At 37.1% G+C, this 25,097-nt stretch overlaps 1 pseudogene; it reads right to left on the bottom strand.

Moving 5' to 3' along the window:
- The window catches only part of LOC127679170 (vomeronasal type-2 receptor 26-like), a 41,293-nt pseudogene extending 16,624 nt beyond the window's left edge, over positions 1 to 24,669 (bottom strand).
- Between the last annotated feature and the right edge of the window lie 428 nt (positions 24,670 to 25,097).

Here is a 25,097-nt window from a genome sequence, read left to right on the forward strand (position 1 = left end):
TATGAGGCCAGGGCAGAGCAAATTCTATCAGAAACTGAGAGAATTCAGATGAAACCAGTCAGCTTGGAGAAGAGTTTAAGCCAGAATAGACGTTGAACCACCCAGGCAGAACTCAGAATGAGGTAGGGAGGGTGAGCTTATTTAGCATTAAATTTCAAAGGCTTTAAATATTCTAGAACTAGAATAGATTGTAAGGAGTCTAGAAGCATCCAGAAATAGGCAGAAGTTAGCAGATGGAGGCAGTAAGCTTCAGAGATGACAATTAACTTCATAAAAATAAAAGTTGTATTTCCAAATACTTAGTTGCAAAGACAGGTTTCATCCATGTTTTTATTTTATTTATTTACCAAAGGCAGTTACTTCCACTAAAGATCTCTGAAACCACCCAAGATGTTGTTAGTTTTTCATTTTTCTTTCTAGATAGGCCATGAGTGTATCTGATCATAACAAGAATGAAATCATCTGAAGAATTAATCCAAAGTGAACCAGTAATTCTTACAGTGATTCTATAGACAGAAAGTTCTGGTGTTCAGCATTAGAAAGTACAAAATAAGGGCACTCTCAGCCTCATGGCACTCAGCATTCCCTCAACCCTGTTTTCTGAGGAATTTTACTCTGAGCACAGCACACGGTGCTGACATACTCACCTGATTGTGGTGTTCACCCCAAGTTATGAGTTCATCATTTAGAGAAAGATGCTGAACACTGTGAGATTCAAACACAAACTCGCCAACATTCACTTGAGCTTTGGTACCACTCTGCAGAGACTGGTAATTATAGATGTCAAACTTGGTTGCTGAAACTTCCTAGTTTACAATGTTCTCCTCATTGATGCTTCTCACAAGTTGGCCCTTTTGTAAGAATAAATGGAGCTAAAAGAGAAAATGATGTTCAGAACTTTCACGGTAAGTTATTGACATACAAATAAAGCTAGTTAAATTAGCTGATCTCTCTTTCACATACTCTTTGTTCCTGTGGCTTTGATTTTTGTTTCACTTATTAAACATTTATCATAAGGTTAGTATATGTAGGGCTATATATATGCATTAGCATAGTCATATGCTATTTACCAACTCTATCACTACTATACAGATTTGAAATATGAGCTTTTCTTAGTCACTCCGTGATAAAAGGAGGACTCTGGCCACCAAATTCTAATTTTGAAAATTAAGAAGATGAAAAATTATGAAAAATGAGAACAATTTGATTGAGGTGTTTTATACATTTGCATAATAGTTTTTCAGAAAAATTGCAATTTTTCACAGCTATAAATTACTTGAGAAAGTACTAATAAAATAAAAATTACAGGTTTTAAAATATGATTGTTGTAAATAAGGAAGGAGGGCAAGTAGAACACATGTGGTATATAAATCATGTGATAGAGAGCTGCAAAAAAGTATAGGAGTTGCAAAGAACAAAATGGGGTAAGTTAACCAAACCTGAAGATATATGAAGTCACATATAGCTACAACTTTAAGCTATTTAAGAAAAAAATATAATTTAAAAAGAATTTGAATAGAAGTATTATAGTTTATTATATAAAATATATCCCTGTGGCAATTAGGAACCCCCCGAAAGACCCCAAGTGTATGCAGGTTGTGATCATTGCCCTTGGCTACACATAAGAACCAGATAGTAAGACCCTATGGCTGAAGATACAACACACCTTGGCTTCAGGACACAGTAGTGAGGCTAGAAATAAGGTGTAACCTTTCTACCTGTTGTCTGTTCTGCTTGTCTGTCTGTCTGGCACATTTCACTCTGGCAAAAGCTGAACTGCAAGCTGCTGGGCAAGAAAAGTCAGCAGAGGACCTTGTATTCAAAAGTCAACTGTGGACCTTGCATTCTATAATACCAACTTTCCAGACACAATGTGCATACTAGAGGAATACTGGGACAACTATTATGGGAATAACAACTTCTTGCTGATTGTATTTGAGGACTTCCTTATAAGCGGGATTCATGTCTATTACTGCAAACCCATAAAGGTCCATGTTTGTGGAAATCAGAGGTCCTATGGTTGAGCCTACTTCTTCTCCTTGGCTAAGAAGACACATTTCTGATTAGCCTCCTGCATATTTATACACAATAAACAATGCTATTGTCAAATTATATCAGAGCATCTTCTCTATGCCAAGAATATCAGTGCTTGAGGAAAAACTGACGATTGAGTCTCATATAGAAATAGGACAGCCATTTGACTGTTCTCAAAGCACAGGAAACATTGTGAAAGACGGGATCGAGAGAATGCATGAGTTAGATGCTAGGTAGGAGGTCCATGAAATGTTCTCTATTAGGTGTGACATGGTCATGGCACTCATGAGCTCATGGCAGCTAAGTTTGCCTGTACAGGACTAGCATGAGACTGATCCAATAAAAATGTTTAACCACAGACGAAGACAGAGGCTTATGGGGTCCAGTCCATGACATCATAAATGTTAAAAACTATAGGGTTCTAAAGGAGAGGAAGTCATTGTAGTCAGAAATACCAATATTTTTTAATTCATTCTGCCTTATTGGATAGCTGCATACTCATGCCCACATGGAAGACCCTGTGGGTCATAAATCCAGTGTATCATGAAAAAAAAAAGACAAGAATATAGAATAGGGATATGATGAGAGACTGGAGGATCTGCGTGTATGCAGAGAGCTTAGAGACAGAGGGTAATGGGTGTGAAGAGAAAACATTATCTACTTGTATGCTTATATGTAACTGTCAAAGAACACATTATTTTAGCAGACCATGTAGGCTGGTTATAAAACAACTACATCTAACCTTATAATTTAAACTAAAAGAAATAAACGAAAAAAAATTCTCTGAAAAATAACAGTGAAAAATATCCCTTCCTTAGAGAGAAGGATGATTTACTTTTAAGATCGAATCAGCAAAATTCTCCTCTTAAAGTAAAGGGAAAATGAATATGATCTAATATGAAAATATGTAGGAGTAAAATTTTGTTCATATTCGAGCCTTGTAGCAATGTTAGAGGAAACTTTCAGAGAAAAGAAAAATTGTGTAAGATAGAAAATTAAACTGACATAGAGACAAGAATAGCAAAAATGGAAACTCACAATACTAGGAGGTAAAGTATACCCATGAAAACACAGGAAATACTTAATCTCACAGTAGAAAAACAAAAAAAGGGAAGTAAACAAATAAACAAACACCCAGACACAGACACAGACACACACACACACACAGAGACACATACACACACACACACACACACACACAACCACTTCCAGCACCCAATAAAAAGTTTGAGTTTGTCATAGATATATTTCATTATCAATGGACTCAATTCCTCAATAAAAAGACACAGGCTAACAGAATGTAGCTGAAAACAGGATTCAACCTTCCAAAGCATATACAAAACACATCTCAAAATCAAAGATAGCAGTTACCTCAGAATAAAAGGTTGGGTAATGGGTTTCTAAGCAAATAACCCTAAAAATCCAGGTAGAGTAGGTATACTAAAATCTAACAAAATAGACTTCAAATGAAAATTAATCAAAAGAGATGGGAAAGAACATTCATACTCATCAAAGAACAAATCCACCAAGATGACATCTCAGTTCTTAACATCTATGCTGCAAACATTTATACCCAAGTCTGTTAAAGAAACACCAGTAAATCTCAAATCATACATCCATCTCATACATTGATAGTGGGAGACTATAATACCCTAGTCTCACCAATGGATGAGTTATCCAGACAAAAGCTCAATAAATAGTGCAGCTAAGAGATGTTACAAACAAATTAGACTTTACACAGCAAGCTACCTGAAGGAGATCAAAAAATGCAAACAAGAAAATAAAAATCTAAGATATCATTATTCACAGATGATAATGATAGTATACATAAGCAAACCCCCAAATTCTATCGGGGAACTTGTATGGCTGATGATTGATTTCAGAGATGTGCTTGAATACAAGATTAACTCAAACAAATAATTAGTAGCCTTCCTATATAAAAATGACAGACTGAGTAAAAAAATCAGAGAAACAACACTGTTGCTATATTTTTCCACCCCAATTACCTGGTAAAAGAAATCTCAATTCAATAAGTAACAATATAAACTATAAGTCTAGATTGGGAGGATCTCCCACTACACTATTCCCATCTATATTATTCCATATAACTTGTGTTTTCTCCAAGACATGAGCTTCTCTGCAGCCTCTCCATCGATCCTCCATAGCTCCTCCCCATTCCTGTCGATCCTCTGTAATGCCTCCCCCTTCCCCATCAATCTTTTCTCCTCCCTCAACGTCTCAGCTTCTCCTCCTTCCGCCTGCCCAGTCATTGGCTCTAGCCTTTATTTGAAACATTAAGGTGGGGAAAAGGTTCACAGCGCACTTGTATACATGATTAGCATCTCGTCTGCAGCCCCTCCCAGGAGTGGAATTAGCATCAAAGCACAATCCCGGGGCTATCTACAAGACTTCCCCCTTTCTGTCCAATTAAAAGACTCTTTTATCTCAGACATCAATTGAGCACAATTATTACCATTTTGTAATTTATACCGAATATGATAAACCTAACACCCAGTCCATCAATTTTTATCAATTAAAGAGTACCTCTGTCATCTATCCAAACTTAAAAGACTTATAATTCTACACCTGACTCATTCCCTGGCTTTAGATTGTAGGCCATCTGAAAACCATTCTCTCAAATCTGTACCATCTTTCTAAATGCTAAATAGCTTGGACTGGCTATGAGACTTCTAGTCTTCACCACCATCAGAAATCCAAGAACATCTACATAGTACCTGAAAGTATGAGAATCACAAAATATAGCTTCTAAAACTTAGCCAATTTATAGAGACTGCTGATCACCTGGACAGGCCTTATATTTCAAAATGTTGGAGCATCAGTCTTCAGCCTTCTGGCCCAGGATCATCTGACATACCTTGGTAATACAGAATTTTAAAGGGCTGATTACTCTGTCTTGGCAGAGATTATCAGACAACTATTCTACACAGTGTGTTCTTTTTTTGGAAAGTATTTGTAGATGAAATGAGGCAATTCTTGCCTGATGACTGTCTCACTACAACTGAAGCAACTCCATTGATGCTCAATTTCTTCTTTGAATTCAAGAAAGGGGTGCTGTCAGGAGCAGACAGGTCTCTAGTCAAATGATCTTTAATAAAGAAATGTCAATAAACATCATATTCTGTGGACTTCTGATGCCTTTGAAGAGCATCTATCTACCTAAAGCAACTCTTACTTGTTCAACCTTCACTAATCTCTACCATTTCTAACCGAAATAACTCAGGAACAGCCTTAATTAATTCACAACCACGAGTTTGTTATCTGACCCTTAACTTGTATGATTTAATCATCTAAAAACAGTTTATAATAGCAGTTATAGAAGGACTGAGTCTAAGCCTTGTATTCTTAAATGTGTTACTCCCATATAGACACATGCCTATATGGGAGTAACAATATTAATCACAGTTTTATATCAATAATAAATTTATACCAATGAAAACTTTAAATTTACATTAAGTAAATTCTGAACCAATATAAGAAATTATAACTTCAACTTCTTATCAATTATAAAGACTTCTACCAATGTAAGATCTGGTTATGTAATGTTTTACTTAAAAGTACATTGGCTAACTTGTCCCTATTTGCCTAGTTCTATAATTCCTATGATGTTTCTATATCCTTATTTTTTCTTTTCCACCCCCTTCATCTTTACGTAAGAAGAAAGGACAGAGAAGACAAGAGGAAAGGAAAGGAAAGGAAAGGTAGAAATCCCTGAGTTTAAGTTCTTTAGATCCCTCTCTCCAAAGCTACATTTGTAAAGTATCCCTAAAATGACAACATATCTATAATTCCTAAAATAATCAGAACCATCCACCCCACATAAGGAACTGGGATGATGATAGTCTTTTGTATGATTCTAGCTGAATTGAGGCAAAGAATTCCCATCTGGGGGCCCAAAGGGAGGTAGGAAAATTGGCTTGTCAAAAGAGAGCTAGCTGGCATTATTTGCCTTCCAGTCAATATGTGTTGAGAAATTTCATTGCTCAGCTGACATCTTGACCATGACATTCTGAAAGGCTGGATAGACAAGAAAAGTTCTGGAAGCAAGCCTTTAAAGATCAGCTTTGTTGTAGTTGAAGTAGAGTCAAGCGTGAAGCTGGAATGGAAGGTCCCAGAATTTCAGCATCCTGGAGTGTGAATCTTTTCAGGGCTGTCTTTCTCTTCTTTCATCCTGTAGTATACAAAACTTAAAAGCAACATGTAGTTCTGTAAAGACATTCACATTGAGTATCTAGGGTGCACACGTTGTTCAATGAAGATCAATAAAGAACGATAACTGACTTTCCTCATGTTAGCTTGATCACCTAGTAAAACTATATTGTAACTTTGTATATATGTCCTCGTAAAGGATGGCCTGTAATAACAAGTCATTGGAAATATGTACTCAATAAGTGTTATTGGCTGTGTATAGATATTTTAGTCTCAGTCAGTTCCAGAGCTGTCTCCATATACAGAGACATAAACATCACCACACATACATCACCTATTTTGTTGATTGTGTTAGTCTCCCTATTCTTCTCTGTCAACAAGGTCTTCATGAGGTCTCTCTTTGTCATGTCTGATTTTTATCAACTTGGAACCCACAGTTTTTCTTTTCCTGTGGAAATATAGGCATAGCCCCTCCTCCAGCATAACACATTTCCCGTTCTCCTTTCTGATATTAGAATAACCTTAACATAAACAGGCTGGTTTAGTTCAATAGTTCTTTCTACAATCCAATATATTTCAGCAGCTGTGGTGTTTTGTTCATTACCATTTAAAACATTTAAGGTTAACAAATCACTATGTAATCTATCTTTCGGGGTTCTTGTCGATCCTTTTTTCTAATTAAGCATCTCCTTTAGAGTTCCATTGGATCTCTCCACAATTGCTTGTCCTGCAGGATTGTGTGGTATGCCTTTAACATGTTTTATATTGTAATATTCAAAAAACTGCTTCATCTTATTAGAGATATACGCCAGCCCATTGTCTGTTTTAATTTGTGTTGGTATTTCCACAATGGTCATAACTTCTAACAAGTGTGTAATTACAGAATCAGTGTTTTCTGACGGTAATGCAGTTGCCCATTGAAATCCTGAATTTGTGTCTATGGTACACATATTTTAGTTTGCCAAACTTTGTAAAGTGGAAGACATCCATTTGCCAAATGTCATTTCTTTGGGTATACTTAGGGTTAGATCTGATAGGCAATGGAGTATGGTTACACAACAAGCAAGTAGGGCATTATTTCACAATTTCCTTGGCTTGTTGCCAAGTGGTAAGAATTCTTTCTTTAAACCTTTGCTCTTAACATGGTGAATTTTATGGAATTCTGAAGCCTCTAGCACATGTCCTATCAGTAGTTGGTCAATTTCATTATTACCTTGTGCCAGAGGGCCTGGCAGATCTACCTGTATGGGATTTTATGTCTGTTATATGTAGTGGATAACTCCTATTTCTGATTATTTGTTGTAGCTGAATAAATAATGAAGTCAGTTAGGAGTTATTTTGTGTCTATGTGTAAAACAAACCCTTCTGCATATTAAGAATCAGTTACTATATTAAGAGACTCTTGAAATTCTGACAGCACCATGACTATTGCAAATAATTCAGATTTTTGGAGGTATTTATATGGGCTCTCAGCCACCTTACTTACATCTTCTGATGTCTATACTGACTTTCCTGATTTACTGGGATCAGCGTAAAGTGTAGGAGTTCCAGATATTGGAGTTCCAATAAGTTCTTTTTATGAAATGAAGCTGCTTGCTTTTAGGGTATTTATTATTAATCTTTCCCAAGAAGTTTCTGCATGCTCTTTGCAAATGTTCATCTTGTGACCATAGTGAGGTAGTTTCTGCGTTAGTAAAAGGTACCACAATTTTAGCCTCCAGATCAATTCTGAGTAATTGCTGAAGTATCATTTTTCCTTTACATATCAATTCAGAGACTTTCTACATGTAGGTTTTTAATTTCTTACTATTTTTATGTTCTAAAAATATCCATTCTAAGATATAATCTTCCCTCCGCATAAAAATTCCTGTACGGGAATGAGTAGAAGGTAAGATAACTAAGATGCAGGCCATCTTTCAATCAATACCATCTAGATGTGTATCCTGCAATTTCCTTTCTACCAAAGGTAACTCTTTCTCAGACTCAGCTGATAGTTTTTTTGGACTATTTAAAGTCTTATCACCATGTAAGGTTTGAAATAAATTGCTTAGCTCTTGTGTGGCCAAGCCAATCACCGGACACAGCCAGTTGATATCTCCCAGTAGCTTCTGAAAATCATTAAGGGTCCTTAATTGACTTCTTCTGATTTGCCCCTTTTGTGGCCTAACCCTTTGTAGACTTATTTTATAACCTAGATAATTAATAGAACCCCCCTCTTTGTATTTTTTCTGGGGTGATTTGCAATCCCCTGGAAATTTTTTACTTCATCATTCTCGCCACAATATTTATGTCTGGATCAGCCAATAGGATGCCATCCTTATAATGATAAATAATGGGTTGGAGAAATGGTTTGCAAATCATATCCAATGACTGTTGTATAAAATACTGACACAAGCTGGGGTTATTTAACATTCCTTGTGGCAAGTCTTTCCAATGATATCTTTTTATTAGGTGACCTCTATTGAAGGTAGGTACTGAGAAAGCAAACCTTTCCTTATCACATTCATGTACAGGATTGGCAGAAAAAAAGAAGACTTTCAGATCAATCACTATGATAGGCTATTCCTTAGGCAACAAGGAAGGCAATGGTATCCCAGGCTGCAAGGAACCCATTAGCTGAATAATCTATTAATCACGCTGCAATCTATCAATATCCTCCATTTGTCAGATTTTTTTTTAAATGACAATTACAGGAGAATTCCAAGGGCTGGTAGACTCCTTTATATGCTGAGCCTCCAGCTGCTCTTGGACTAGCTGTTCTAATGCCTGTAGTTTTTCTTTTGTCATAGATCATTGATCAGTCCAAATGGGTTGGTCAGTCAACCACCTTAGTGGTAAGGCTGTTGGTGTTTTGGCAGCAGTGGCTCCGTGGGGTAAAGCTAAATTGTCATCCTCTGCTGTATCTTGTTTATGGACAGCTTGGACAATCTGTAACTGCCTTTGATAACATTCTCTAACTAATTTAAGATTTTTATTAGGAGCCTGTCTAGTTTCATGGCTAGATACTAAGACTGAGGGGATATTAATTTGGGTTTTCCACTGCTGTGATAGATCTCTTTCTCATAAGTTAACTATTATATCAGCCAGGTATGGCCTCAATTTTCCTACCTGACCTTCTGTTCCTATACATTTAAGCCATCTGGTACTTTGCTTTATTTGGGATAAGGTCCCAACTCCTTGAAATTGGATGCCAACTTCTGGAAGTGGCCAAACTACAGGCCAAGATTTTGGAGAGATAATGGTTACATCTGTTCTAGTGTCAACAATTCCTTCAATTTCATACTTGTTTACTAATATTCTTAGTTTTGGCCTTTGATCCTCTATAGAAGTTTGTCAGAATATTTGCTTTTGGGTCCCTTTGAGGCTTTCTGAATTGTCTATAGAACTAGCTTCAGCCTTGTCCTTTCTCAGAACATCTGTTTTTGAAGCAGTAACACTTAATTTCCTGAGGAAGAGAACTCTCTCTGCCTGGCATTGGGTCCTGTGAGAGGCCCCCCTGGGAGTTTTTTTGGCAGGGTGTTGCCCCATTTGTCTGTTGCTGCTCTACATTCCCTAGTCAAATGTTAGCCTTTGCAACATCTTTGATATATTCCAAAAGGCATAGGCCCCCTTTTGATATTACTTTTTTTTCTACAGTCATTTCTGAGATGTCCCCACTCACCACAATTAAAACATTTGAATTTTTGAGTCATTTCTAGGTATTTAGTGACAGCTTTTCCTATTATATCATATCAGGTGAGTGAGATACAACATCAGTTGTATATCTAATCCACTCATCTATTGATGCTGACCTTGCCCTCAGTGGTCTGATTACTTCGTTGCATTCAGTATTTGCATTCTCAAAAGCTAAAGACTCAATTATTGCCTTCCTTGCCACAGAATCTGGTGTATTCCTTTTCACAGCTGAGGTTAGTCTTTGTAAAAAGTCAGGGAAATTTTCTTGTGGACCATGTATGACTTGAGTAAATGGTTCATGTCTTTTCCATGATCCTATAACTTTGTCCCAGGCCTTTAAATCTGACAATCGACACAAGGCTAGAGTTTCTTTGTCATATATATCCTGCACCTCTATCTCAGCAAAGTGACCCTCATCAAGCAGTTGGTCTGTAGAAATCTCTCTACCCCCGGCTCTATTTCATCATGCTATCTCCCTCAAATCATCTCATCACTATGCGACCCATTGTAAATTAGCAGTAGGTTCTAGTATTGGTTTTGCCATATCCTTCCAGTCTTGGGCGATTATACTATTTTTAATAGCCCAAGAAGTCAGGATTTGGTTTACAAATGGCAAATGCATTCCAAAATTATTGACACTTCCCTTAAATTTTCTCAGATCTAACACATCCACAGTTTGCTATTCAACCTCCTGATGACCCTGTAGATGATCATCATCTGGTGATCTTTGTTATATATTGACCATATAGACTAATGTTTGTTTTCTAATAACCTTTGGTTGGCTTTCTCCAATTTTATCTTGTGTCTCTGTCTGAGTATTATCCTTAATTGATATTTTGAATTCTTTCCTTAAGGTTATATCTCTCCTTTTGTTGTTTTTCCAGTTCCTTGAGTTCCTGTATTCTCTGTTCAAGGTGATCTTTTCTTTATATTGCAATTCTGTTAGTCTGCTGTCCATTTTATTTTGATGGATTAACTTTAAGAGGTTATTCTCCAAGTCTAGCTTCCAGTCCTCACTATTTCCTTTCTGCTGCTCAGTCTGATCTGTGAGCTGCTGCATCCTTTGTTCTAGTATCTTTTCTAACTCCTGTCTCCCACATTCATTCTCTTCTTTCTGTCTCTTATTCTGTTCTATAATTTCCTGGGTCTTCAATTCTAGTGTTTCCTTTAGGCCACATTGCCAAGTCTTAAATTTCTCTTTCTGTTGTTCATGCTGATCTATAATTTCCTATATCTTCTGTTCTCAGCCCTGCTTCCATAATCTTAATTTCCCTTTATGTTGTAATTCTAATAGTACAGCATCTGCCTCATTTTGATTTGCTAGCTTTAAAAAATTATCGTCTAGACTTTGCATCCAAACTTTATCTCTATCTTCTCACTGTTTATGAATTGTCAAATTCTTTTTCTAGCATCTGTTCCAGGTCCTGTCTCCAACCTTCATTCTCCTCTTTCTGTTGCTTATTTTGACATATGAAATCCTGAACCTTTAGTTCTAGTGTTACTTGTAATCTCTTTTCTAAGGGCAAGGAAATTTTTTTTTTTTTTGTCTAGGGCACTGCCTTTTGAGAGGACATAGTAAATCAAGAGAATAAATATTGCAATTTCTGTAAATGATAATATGACTTTTTCCTCTAAATCCATCCCTGCCAAACCATTCAAAATATCATCACATAAAGCCAAAAGAACATTTATTGTTTTTCTCATCTTTAAGTATCAAGATGTAATATATCTCTCTTTTATCAATGGATTACCTCGTCCAGAACCCTTTATTCACAGGGAGGGGGCCGTTCTGCTGTTCCTTGTAGGCCTCTCAGACCTAGCATGCTTCCAATACACATTGCTGCCCAGGCCATATTTGGGGACTGTGAGGCAGTGAACTATTTATCTTACATTTTTTAGGTTCTAAGTAATAAGTTGGGTGCCATTTTGTTGCTATATTTTTCCAACCCAAAAGAAATCTCAACTCAATCAGTAACAATAAAAGTTATAAGCCTAGATTGGGAGGATCTCCCACTACACTACTCTATTGCCATCTATATTATGCCATATAACTTGCAGTTTCTCCAGGACATGAGCTTCTCTCCAGCCTCTCCATCGATCCTCCATAGCTCCTCCCCTTCCTGTCAATCCTCCATAGCCCCCCTTACTCCGTTGATCATTTTCTCCTCCCCCAAACTCTTATCTCCTCCTCCTTCCTCCTGCCCAGTCATTGGCTGTGGCCTTCATTTGAAAGTTATTATGGGGAAAATATTCACAAGGCACTTGTATACATGATTAACATCTCATCTGTAGCCCCTCCCAGGAGTGGAATTAGCATCGAAATACAAGCCCAGGGCTATGCACAACACAACATTCTTCCTAATAACCACAACAAAAAAGTATTTTGGGGTAGCCAAATTGAGAAAACAAAATACTAGCATAAAAAAACATTTAAGTCTTGAAGAAAATGATGGAACTTATCAAAAGTTAGAAAGATCTCCCATGCTTGTGGGTCAGTAGGATTAACATAATAAACATTAAAGAACTTCCAGAGGTAACACCATCCCTAATTTTAAAGTGTGCCATAATGCTATAGTAATAAGAACCACAAACTATTCTCATAAAAACAAACTTGTTGAGCAATGGAATCAAATTGAAAACCCAGACATAAATCCACACATGTAGGGATACCTTAGTTTTTATAAAGGAGCCATAAATACACACTAGAAAAAGTATTTTCAAAAATGGTGCTGGTATAACTGGATGTCTTCATGTTCAAAAAAATAGAAAATGGCCTTGAAAATATTTATAGCTGCCTATATTATGAGTGCTATTTATGTTCCCGCAAGGAACAGTTTACAAGAGAATATCTACGCACAAATAGCTTCTGGGAACCTGCCACCCTGGTAGTCCTGATTGGTAAATAAAGATGCTGACAGCCAATGTCTGAGAAGGAAAGGCAGAGTTGAGACATTTAGGATTCCCTGACTAGGAACAGGGAGGAAGGAGAAGGAGAAAGAGACCCACCATTCCAGGAGCAGTAGAGAAGGAGTGATGCAGTGCCTGAGAAATGTGAGTACAGGGAGACAAAACTGCCATGCAGAAGCCAAGAGACTGCAGTCCAGGAGCGCTCCTTAACTGGATCCAGAGCACCCAAGGAAAATTACATAACATAATAAATTATAACTCAGCATTTATTATCAGAGGGAGGTGGATTAGGCAAATAGATATTGGGATGTGGCCCAACCATTGTGCAGTTTAAGGCATATTAAATTATAAAGGCTGTGTATGTGTCTTTCATTTGAAAGCCCAGAGCTTTGGGGAAGAAGGTAGTGTGGAATGTGCTGCCAAATTTTATTTAATTATTTAATTCTCCACATACTAGAACAGGAGAAAAATTCCTGAACAGAGCACCTATAGTTCAATGAAATTGAACTTCATGACACCAAAAATCTTCTGTGAGGCAAAGGTCAATGTCAATAGAAGAAAATTGCAATCAACAGAATGTAAATGGATTTTTTTTTACCAACTCTAAATCTAACAGAGAATTAATACACAAAATAAATGAAGAACTGAAGGCACAAGGCATCAACAAACCACCAATCTAATTTTTAAAATAAAGTACAAAGTTAAACAGAGAATTCTCAAAAGAGGAATAAAAGGGGTGAGAAACACCTAAAAATAACATTCAGCTTCCTTATCCATTAGTAAATGCAAATCAAAACTACTTTGAGTTTCCATCTTACACTTGTCAGAATGGCTAAGATCAATGACACAAGTGACAGCTTGTGATGTTGAAGAAATGGAACAAAGTGAAAATACTTGCATTGATGGAAGGAGTGCAAACTTTTACAGCCACTATAGAAATAATTTTGATGGGTCTGCATAAAATTGGGAATCAAGATATCTCAAGACCCACCTATACCACTCTTGAATATTTACCCAAAGGACACTACATCTTACCATAAGGACATTTGCTCAATTAGTTCATAGTGACTTTATTTAAAATGGCCAGAAACTGGAAGTGAAGTAGATGTTTCTCAATGGAAGAATGGATAAAGAAAGTGTGGTACATTTACATAGTGGAGTACTATTCCATAGAGGCTAAGTAACAAGGAGGGCTGTAGAGGTGGGAAGGTAAACATGTCACATGAATCTTCCTGGGAATGGAAGAGAGAACAGATGTTGTGGGTAAACTAGAGGGTGTGCAGAGATGTAAAACGTTTGGGGCTGGAGCTACAGAGGGAGAGAGTGTGGACAGACAGACACAGAGAGAGAGATGGAATAGTGGGGCATTTAGAATGATGTTAAAACTTAGTGGAATGGAACTTCCTGAAACCTATGAGGGTGATCTAGTGAGGACATATTAATGGAGGATCTGGAACCTGAACTGGTCATAACCAGTTCTGTAACCAGGCAAGGTTCCCAGTGGTGCAGCTGGAACACCAAACCACTCATAAAACATTGGACCTACAATCTGTCCTGGCTGCAAGATGTGCTGGGGCGAGAGTGGCTCAGAATTTGTGGGAGTGACCAAGCAATGATGGATTTAACTTGAGGTTCAAGCCATGGCAGGCAACCCATGAAAGACATTGCCTGGATGGCCAGGAACCTGAAGCTGGGTGGCTCAGAGACCTAAGGTAAAATGAAGTACAATATATCACAACAACAGCAACAAGTCAAAGAACAGATTCCTAAGGATATTCTGTTATAGTTATAGAGTAGTGCCTAGTTCAGTTTTCATCAGGGAGACTTCATCTTGCAACTGAGGAGAGCTTGCATAGCCCAGACTGGCTTCAAACTCGTGATCCTTCTGTCTCAGCCTCCCGTAAGCTGGACAATATTCATGGATGATACTGTCTAGCCTTATAGAAACTATGTGTTCTTCTAGGACCTGTGTATCAAAACAAACCATACTATTGGCATCAAATATCCCTAAAAATGATTTAAAATATGCCATATTTATACTTGTACAAGTCTTGTGTGTTATGTATTATATTTACTTCACAAATCATTAAAAGCAGTAATAAAATAGATGCAATGATTACATCAGATAAATATTTTTTGAATGTACTTAAACTAGGGAAACCATTTTTCAACATTATGCTCATATTGTTTTCTGATAAAAATGTTACCTCAACTTTAAGCCATACAATGTGGTTTTTTTCACTTTTTTCTAACTCTATTATTTTATGCTACATTATGCCACTGAAATAAACATGAATACTTTGAGGATGGAGGAAGTAGCAAAAAGAAATATGCTAGCATAAGAAACATTTTTCCAACACTATGACAGATCATGAATCAAAATGCAGAATGTACAAGCGAGAGCCCAATACTCCAGAAAAACATAAGAATAGATATTGCTACCTTCCACGGGAGAGGAGCCTGGAGTACACATTTATCAAGTGAGCCTCCTTCCACTCTGCACGACAACTCCTCATGGAGTGCCTGGGCAATGGCATACACAGCTGCATGGACTTTGTAGCTGAAGGGTGAGGTATTCATATCCCAAACATTCAGAGATCGTGTGCTCAGGCTGCCATTTTGCTCACAATGACTTAGTTTCCTGACTCCATGTTGAAAGAAACGTGGACATTCAAATAAGATTGACCACACATGCTGGATAAAGATATCATGAGGGTATTTTCTAGGTTGAACACTTCTGAGAAAATTCTTGAATCCCAGAATTTCATGCATGTGAACTGAAAATGATAATGCTACTCCAAAGAATGTGTAAACCAGATTTTCTTCAAAGGGAAATGTGGTGACATCCCAATCAGAAGTGGTGATCCAGACATTACCAAAAGGAATATAGTAAATTATGAAATAGACAATTGTCAGAAAAGCATGTGTGTCACCAAATGCAATGATAACACGTGTCAATCGGATCCTTTCTTTGAAAAGTTCCCAGTTTATGGTGTCCTCAGAAGGAAATACTGGACTCTTTTCTGCAAATGCAACACAAAGCCCATTGTTGATCATCTCCTCTGTGATTCCCCTAATGAAAAGTTCTCCCCTTATATCATTTGTAACCATCAGGCCAACCCAGACCCAAGTGAAGTATAGCAGCAGTTGAATAATTCCCTGGTACAGAGCTGCAGTGTGCACAGGAAACTGGTAAGCAGACTGGAGCTGGTCTCTGGTCCCAAGACTCGGGTCAAAAGGAGCATAGCTGATCTAAACAGAAAGACACTTAAGACACTTAAGACAAGACAATTAGGATTACTCTCAAATGATTTGGCTTACATTTTCTGTTTTTTCACTCTTGGAGAAATTAAACAATGAAATAACTTTGCTAAGAAATACCAATTTGTAACCTATGTCACTTACTTCTTACTGTGTACATGGAATGTATCTTTTAGCTTGTACTTTTAGAGAACATACCAAACAGGGCTACAGAGTGTCTATCTCCTGATCTCAGTTCAGATAACACCAGTCAAACACAACCATTTGCAAATCTGTCATTTCCCATACCAGAATTTTCATCTTTGTGATAATGAAAGTGGAGAAACATTAAGACTAAAGGCCCATTTACCTAAAGTCACAAATCCAAAACTAATTTACTAATAAAGAGGAATCTATAAAGTATTGTAAAATCCACTAGTGAAATTCCTGTGTCTTTTGTCTTTCTTAATCCATAGTCAATAATCCTAAAATGAGCTTGCCTAGGGTGACTATCTACCTCTATGCTTATTGTAAAGTCTCTCTTTTAACAGGACCCTCTGAAAACCCCCATTACATTGCTATCATTCTTATCAGGTTCAATTAAGTTGTTTAGACTGTCATTTCTATACTCTTTAGGGCATCACTTCTGGGGTGGAGGGTGGACCTGATCATTAATTACCTAAACTGCTATGTCAAATTACCAATTATCAAATTCACTTCACTTAATCTAATATTAGAATGAAACAATCCTTTTCCTTAGGATGTGCTCTTTAATGAGTTCCAAGAGTCTTTGGTTTACTTTTTCTGTTTATTTATTCTAGGAGAAATTAAACAGTAAAATAACTTTGTTAAATACCAATTTGTTACCATTTTCAAGGTTTGGCCAACACTGTCAATCTGCCTTACTGAATGTTTTATCTCACTGTACATTGGTGGTATCAGAATATCCTTGTGTCCCATGTCTCATTGTTATTTGATCCCCTTTCAACACAAATTCCTTAAATAATAATTTTCAAAAATCAGATGCGTACTTGGTCATGCCCTAATTCATAGCTCATACCCTGGCTCAATGCACAGACTTTTCCCAAGGTATCTGAATTTAAATGTTTAGGGAATATTTCACTCAATGGATCCAAAATCATAATGATTGAATACAGACACTCAAGACATGTTGATTGAATGGAGAGAACAGTGTTTAGGGAAAAAGAAAAGGAATAGGAAAGAAGGAATGACAAAATGAAGTGAACATGAGTACTTTGAGGAAGGAAACAGTGGCATAAATATTCAATATTTATTAAATGCAGAAAGGTAAGCAACTTAAACAGATGACACAAAAATAATTTTTATACTAAAACCTTTGATAATGGGTTCACAAATCTCATGAAACTTAATTTATAAAATATAATTTAAATAATGGTTTAATAATGAACATAAATTTTTAATTTGACATATATCTAAAAATCTGAATGAACTACTTTTAAACTATAAATTAAAAAAATATGTTTGCAGTGTGACAAATTGCATCTAAAAGATAAGTCTGTGGTGGAGAGCCCTGTTGTCCTGTAGACAGGACAAGCCCAGGATTCTTTCTGATGACCAATCTAGGTGTTGCTCTCAGGAAGATTATGTTCCTCAATGGAGATGGACTGAAAAAAAAAACTGAAGAGTTATAGTTTGTCACTCCCTATGTCTCAGAGGGATGTGGCAGGCTGCTCTCTGTGGAGAGAACTAATCATCTAATACTGACCTACTGTGGAGGCCTGAGACCAGGAAGTAAAACTCCTCACAGAGTCTTAAGACTGTTGAACAGACCTGGATAAGGCTGCCCCATTAGGAAGAGGTCAAAATGGAAGCCCACTATGGCAAGAAACTGTATAGGTAAGAGGAGGCTTGGTTCAGGCAGCTTATTGAGAGATGATTTAGGAGATAGACACATATACACACACATGCACATACACTGAAAGAGAGAGAGAGAGAGGGACAGAGACTGAGAGACAAAGAGGAGAGAGATTGAGAGAGAGAAAAAGACTCAGAGAAAATGAACAAATAACTATGTCTCCTCCACGAGGTCATAATTCCTCTGTACTAGAAATCAAAGAGAATAAAAAATGAGATGAGAGTAGATGCCACAGTTGCTCTGTTGTGTAGAGACCACTAAACACAATCAATCACAAGCAGAGCTCATATAAGCAGGTAGAGAAAATAAGTGAATCAATTCTGAATCTAAATAGAACTTAGCAAACAGGAATTTGGTGGAGAAAATTGAAATTTTGGAAGAGCCTGAATCTAAATAGATTCATCTTAGCATACAGGTATTTGGTGGAGAAAATTGAAACAGTGAAACTGTCTGAAAAAAAGACAACCAAGTCAACTTGCTGAAAATTAAAATTCATGTCAGTCAAAAAAAAAGTCATGACTGAATAATCTTTGCAAATTTTCCTCAACACAAGGATGCACTCTGGACAATATGAAAATGAATCCAGAATGAAAGATGTGGGACTTATCAACAGAGGACCTGATACACCGAACCGCTTGACAACAGACTCACCTGAAATACAGCACTCAAGCTGGCAAAGAAAAGAAATGGAAAGAAAGGATTATCTGTCACAGGTAAAGTTGGAATAATTTGTGTATATTAGGAATTCATTTATATACACTAGAGTTCATTTACTTATTCTACACAGAAAAATTCAAAGGAAAATGTCAACATGATGAAAGAAAAGAAACTTGTACAGAATATGGTCTGCAATAAACCTCTGCCAGCTCCATAGTTCATGCTTAAGAAATGTACAAGAGAATTACTAAAAAAATGATAAAAATATCTCAGGACATTATGAGTACCTTGAAGTTGGTGTGTTAGGTCATGTGCATAATTTTCAGTGGCCACAAGCAACCACTGGCCACAGTTTGAAGAGAAAAATGAATTCAGCTATTAAAAAAGGAAGACATCATAAATTTTGTGGACAAATGGATGGAATTAGAAAATATGACCCTAAGTAAGGTTACCCATACCCAAGAGAATATACTCAAAATGTATGTACTCACTAACAAGTGGATATTAGCCAAAAAATACAAGATTGTTTTTAATTAGGCTTAGCCAAAAACACAGGGTCCCCAGTGGAGGGATGGGATCATTATACTACCCTCAAAATTTTTGACTGAGAATTGTTCCTTTCTAAAAGAAACACAGGAACAAATTAGAGTATAGAGTAAAGGCCATTCAATGATTAGAGAACTTAGGAACCATCCCATGGTTAGCCACAAAACCATAACACTATTAGTGATGCCATGTTGTACTTGCAGACAGGAACATAGCATGGCTGTCCACTGAGAGGCTCTATCAGCAGCTAACTGCGACAGATGCAGATATTTACAGACACTCATTGGACTGAAGTCCAGGAACCTTATAGAAAAGTTAGGGATAGGACTGAAAGAACTGAAGGGGATGGCAGCCCCATAGTAAGACCAATATAAATTAAGCCAGATCTCTGGGAACTCCCAGAGATTAAGCCACCAGCCCAAGAGAATACATGGGTTGAACTGTGGACCCATAGCCAATATGTAGCAGAGAGAATGTGCCTAATCCTGTAGAGACTGATTGCCCCAGAGAAGGGGGATAATAGGATCTTGTGAAGAGGGGTAGGTGGGAAGCAGCAGTCAAAGGCAAATGGTAGGCAGGATGGGGTTAAGAACTCAGAGAAGGAGACAAGTAAGCAGGCAACCTTTGAATGTAAATAAATCTGTGACCAAAATGAACCAAGTACAATTAGATACATGTTTCTTATAAAAAATTGTATGTATAGAGTATTGTCTACAGTACAGTACAGCATAAACTCCCAGTTCCGCAGTTTATGCTGAAGTGTGCAAAGGGATTACTAAAAGAAATGACAAAAATGTCTTAGGAGGTTATGAGTAGGTTGACCTTGATGTGATAGGTAATGTGCAAAACTATTGGTGACCACAGACAACCCACTGGCCACAGGTTGAAGAGAAAATTTTGAATTTCAGCTATTAAAAAGGAAGACATCATTACTTTTGTGGGCAAATGGATGGAGGTAGAAAATATCACTCTCAGTGAGGTAACTCAGCCACAAAAAATATACTCAAAAGGTATGTACTCACTGATAAGTGGATATTAGTCAAAAAGTACAAAATTACATTTAGTTAGAATTAGCCAAAAGGACAGGGTCCCCAGTGGAGAGAAGGGGTCATTATACTACCCTTAAAAATTTTTACTGTGAATTGTTCTTTCCTAAAAGAAATTCAGGGACAAAACTGGAGCAGAGAGTAAAGGAAAGGCCATCTAGTGTCTGGATCAATTGGGATCCATCCCATGGTTGGCCACCAAAGCAGAACACTATTAGTGATGCCACCTTGTGACAGGAGTCTAGCATGGCTGTCCACTGAGAAGCTTTACCAGCCATTGACTGAGACAGATGCAGATACTTACATCCACTCATTGGACTGAGGTTGGGAGCTCTATGGAAGAGTTAGGGATAGTACTGAAAAAGTTGAAAGGCATGGCAGCCCCATAGGAAGAAAAACAATATAAATTAACCCAGATCACTGGGAGCTCCCAGGGACGGAACCACCAACCCAAGCACTTACATGGGTTGGTCTGTAGACCCACAGAAAATATGTAGCAGAGAACTGCCTTGTCTTTTCTTCATGGGAGATGTGGTACCTAATCCTGTAGAGACTGGTTGCCCCAGGAAAGGGGGATAATGGGGAGTGGAAGTGGATGGTGGGAGAAGCAGACTCTCAGAGGCAAAGTGTAGGTGAGATAGGGTTAAGAACTCTGAAAGGGAGACCATGAAGCAATCTTTGGAATGTAAATAAATCTGTGACCAAAATGAGCCTAGTACAATTATATACACATTTCTTGTAAACAATTATATTCATTATAAATATTATAATAAGCATATGTCCAAAACAACATATTTAAAAGAAGAAATACAATTCCTGAGGATGCAGCTATACTACTACTTGACATATATCCAAAAGATGCTCCAACATATAACAAGAACATGCTCCACTCTGTTCATAGCAGCCTTATTCATAATAGGCAGAAGCTGGAAAGAATGTTGATGTCTCTCAAAGAAAGAATGGATACAGAGAATGTGGTACATTTACACAATAGAATACTACTCAGCTCTTAAAAATGATAACTTCACAAATTTTGCAGGCAAATGAATGGAACTAGAAAATATCATTGTGACTGAGATAACACAGACCATAAAGGATATACACAGTATACACTCACTGATAAGTGAACATTAACCCCAAAACTCAGAATACTCCATGGTAGGGAACAGGTAGGTGGTAGGAACCACCGGAAAGTCCCAAATGCCAGGGATGTAAAAGGCTTCTAAGACCTATTTGGGATGAAATTAGCTGCAATACCCTACAGAGGGGAGATAAAACCTGAAGAGATGACCACCAAATACATAGGCATGACTACCAGTTGAGGGATGGGGCCACTTGCTCATCTCAACATTTTTAACACAGAATTGTTCCTCTCTAAAGGAAACTTGGGGGCAAAAATAATGGAGCAGAGACTGAAGGAAAGGCCATCCAGAGGTTGTCCCACCTTGGGGTTCATCACATCTGCAGACAACAAATACCAACACTATTCTTGATGCAAAGTGCTTGCAGATAAGAGCCAATTTGTCTGTCCTCTGAGAGCCTCTGCCAGCACCTGACAAAGACAGATGTAAATACAGCCAACCATTGGACTGAACCTGGCAACCCCAGTGGAAGAGTGAGGGGAAGGACTGAAGGTGCTGATGGAGATTGCAACTCCCTAAGAAGAACAATATCAATAAGCTGGACACACTGTTCTCATGGACTAAACCACCCACCAAAATGTATACATGGGTGCTTCCATAGTTCCTGCTACATATGTAGCAAGGGATTGCTTTATCTGGCACCAAAGTGAGAAGAGGTACTTGATTCTGTTGGAGGCTCATTGGCCCAGCAAAGGAGATTGCTAGAGGGGTGAGGCCAGAGTGGGTAGATGGGTAGTGAAGAGCCCTCTTAGAGTCAAAGGGAAGGATGGAATGGAGAGTTTGGGAAGGTGAGACAGAGAAGAGAAATAACATTTTAAATGTAAATAAATAAAATAACCAATTTTTAAAAATATTTACTCATAAAAATGAAATCTAGTCTGGCATTATGGAGCATAACTTTAATCTCAGTCCTACACAAGCAAAGGCGTCAGGTTCTCTCTAAGGCTATATTGGACTACATAGGAAGTTCAAGACAGGGCAAGTTTGCATAGTGAGAATATGTCTCAAAAATAAACAAATAGACAAAAATTAATAGCAAAATTGAATCACCATGGCAGCCTAATTCATTTTACTAAAATTTAAATTACTTTACTGAGGATAGTACGAAACATTAAGAACTGGATCACTGTTATTTGCACACTAACGTATTTCTAAGCAGCCCTTTCAAAGTTCATTACTAATTGACTAAGTACTAAGATACAATTGACTTATAAATGCTGCCTCTCTAGTACTGTTTATAAGAAATCATTACTGATAAACAAAAAGATTTTTAAACAAATAACAAAAGTAAAAACTTTTCTGCCAACACAGGAACATTTCAAACAGCCCAAATGTACTGCCAGAGTAAGTCTGACCAATAGTTCATAGTAAAAATGAATCTTATGTGGCAATCTGAGCTGATACCACAGTAAAATAATCAGGACTATGTCCAGATTAGTTATTGTGTATATATGTGAGTAGAATCACTGCAGTCCTCATGCTTTGTGATACTCAAAAATTGGATACAAAAGAAAGAGTGTATTAAAAATGGTAAACAGCAAAAGAAAATTTCTTGGAGTGGTAAAAATAAAAGCTGTCATTACTTTTATTTTTTCAACTTTAAAGGTTATGAAATTAAATTTATTTTACAAACACTATTTGATCTTAAGAATGAATTATTCTTCAGAGTTAAAATGATAAAAATAGTAAATTTTAATCAGTCCCATACCTCATCAATAAATAATAACTGGATTGATTAGCATTTATTATGATATTACCATGTTTCACATAAGAATCAGGCTGCTTTGTGTACCTGTGGGACCTTGTAGAGACTTAGAACTCGGGATATCTGAGCTGATATTCCTGTTGAAGTGCCTCCTATCACTGCAACCAGCTTATCAGTCTTCTCGGGCCTGCAGCTGTAGTTAGGAATTGGGGGACTCTCTCCTGAAAGCAAAGCCATAGAACTTTCTATGGCCTTTGTCTCAATAAAGTCAACATTGAAAAGATTGAATCCAAGGGACATATTGAATAGAATATTTGTGTCCTTGTTGATTTTTTCTACAGCAAAAACCATTGCCAACATGTGCTGATAATTTTTGGTGAGATCTCTAGGAGGAAAAATAGAAAAGATGATTTTCTGTGTTCTTTTTATATTAATTTTTAATTAAAATATAATTACATCCTTACCTTGCTTTGTTTTCTCTAAGCAGCTCCTCCCTTGCTACCTCTCAAGTTCTGGATTTTTATTGATAACAACGTAAGTCATATAAAAATCATACACGATATTCCAAGAAACAAGCAGGATATTCAATATTAAAAATGTGGAGAAATTTGACATAAAGATTCGTAGTACAACTTGTTATCAAATCACAATTTTGGTTTCGAATTTTTTTGAGACAGAGTCCTGCTTATTTAACCCAGGTTAAATTTAAACTCCTTATATAACTAGGTTAAACTCAGTCTCACAAAGATTCATCTGCCTCTGTTTCTCAAGTTTTGGTATTAAAGTTTTGCACCACCACATATTATCAAATATATAATTTTCAGTTTTTAATGTGTCTGAGAAATAAAATGGAGGAGTAAAGCATGTGGGAAACAGTAAACATTAAAACTTAGCATTTCATGCAGTCTTCAAAAATAGGATAAACCTCAGGAAAATACACAGTGCTTGATCACCCATAGCAAGTAAAAAAAAAATGTGTCAAGTAAATTTACACAGGAAAAGTAAAATGTTCTCAAAATAAGATACTAAATAACTAAAAAGAAAAATTGTTTTCATCTGCAAAATACTTTCATATTTATGAGAATTCAGCATGAGTAGGGGAGAGACACACAGAGTCATGGCTGAGAAGCTATTGGCATTTGGTGGCTACTGGGGAAGGGACTGTCAGTTTCATTAGGAGGTTTGCCTTAGTAGTTTGCCTAGACTCTAGATAATGCCCTATCCTCCTGCAGTACTGGCATGTGTAAATGAACTCAATACATTAAAATTTGAGAGAGACTGAGAGAGAGAAAGACAGACAGACAGAGAGATCACATGAAGTTGAAGGCAGGAGACATTGGAAGGGAAGCAGTAAATTAGGGTGAGATCAAAATATGTTGTTTACATGTATGAAATTCTGAAACAATAATTTCTTTAAAGAGAGAAGCCAAACACTTACATATAAACAATATCTGGGATATGCATTTTTTCATTAAAGCCAAATATAATTCTACTGTCTCCAGCAGTCACTCTGAGGGAAAAGAGTCCTCCAATAACAAAATCCCCATCTTGATAGTAGCCAGGAGAAGCAGGTATACTTAAGGAAAAACAAGAAATTTGTTCCTGTAATACAATGAAAAAAATCAAGAGAGAGAAAGCAATGAGTAAGTTCATACTAACATTGATAAATAATTGATAAAACCTAGATATCTGTTCAGTTGAGAATCTTGAACTAATCATCCTTGAGAGCACATCAAGAAACTGGTAAAATATGTTGGGCTGGTCTATGTGGATCAAGGTTATAAAGCATTGTTTTGTCCTGGTTCAGCCCCACCAGTATCCAAACATTCCCTCAGTTCCCTGGAGTATAATCTGCTTTGCACCTACTTAGCCCTAGATTATGTCCCCTTCACAGAGTCACTGTGATTCTCCAAGGGCTTAGGAACATCTCATTTGGCACCTGGGCATCCTGATTCTCAGCAGGAAAACACAGAGTTAAGAAGTCCTCTAAAACACCTGTGGGGTGTGTTTACTCTGTGAGCTGAGACTTCTTAAGGTCCCAAGGTAAAGAGAGACTATCCAGTGGAAACATAATTAAATCA

Source organism: Apodemus sylvaticus, chromosome 2 (assembly GCF_947179515.1).
Source record: "Apodemus sylvaticus chromosome 2, mApoSyl1.1, whole genome shotgun sequence".
NCBI lineage: Eukaryota > Metazoa > Chordata > Mammalia > Rodentia > Muridae > Apodemus > Apodemus sylvaticus.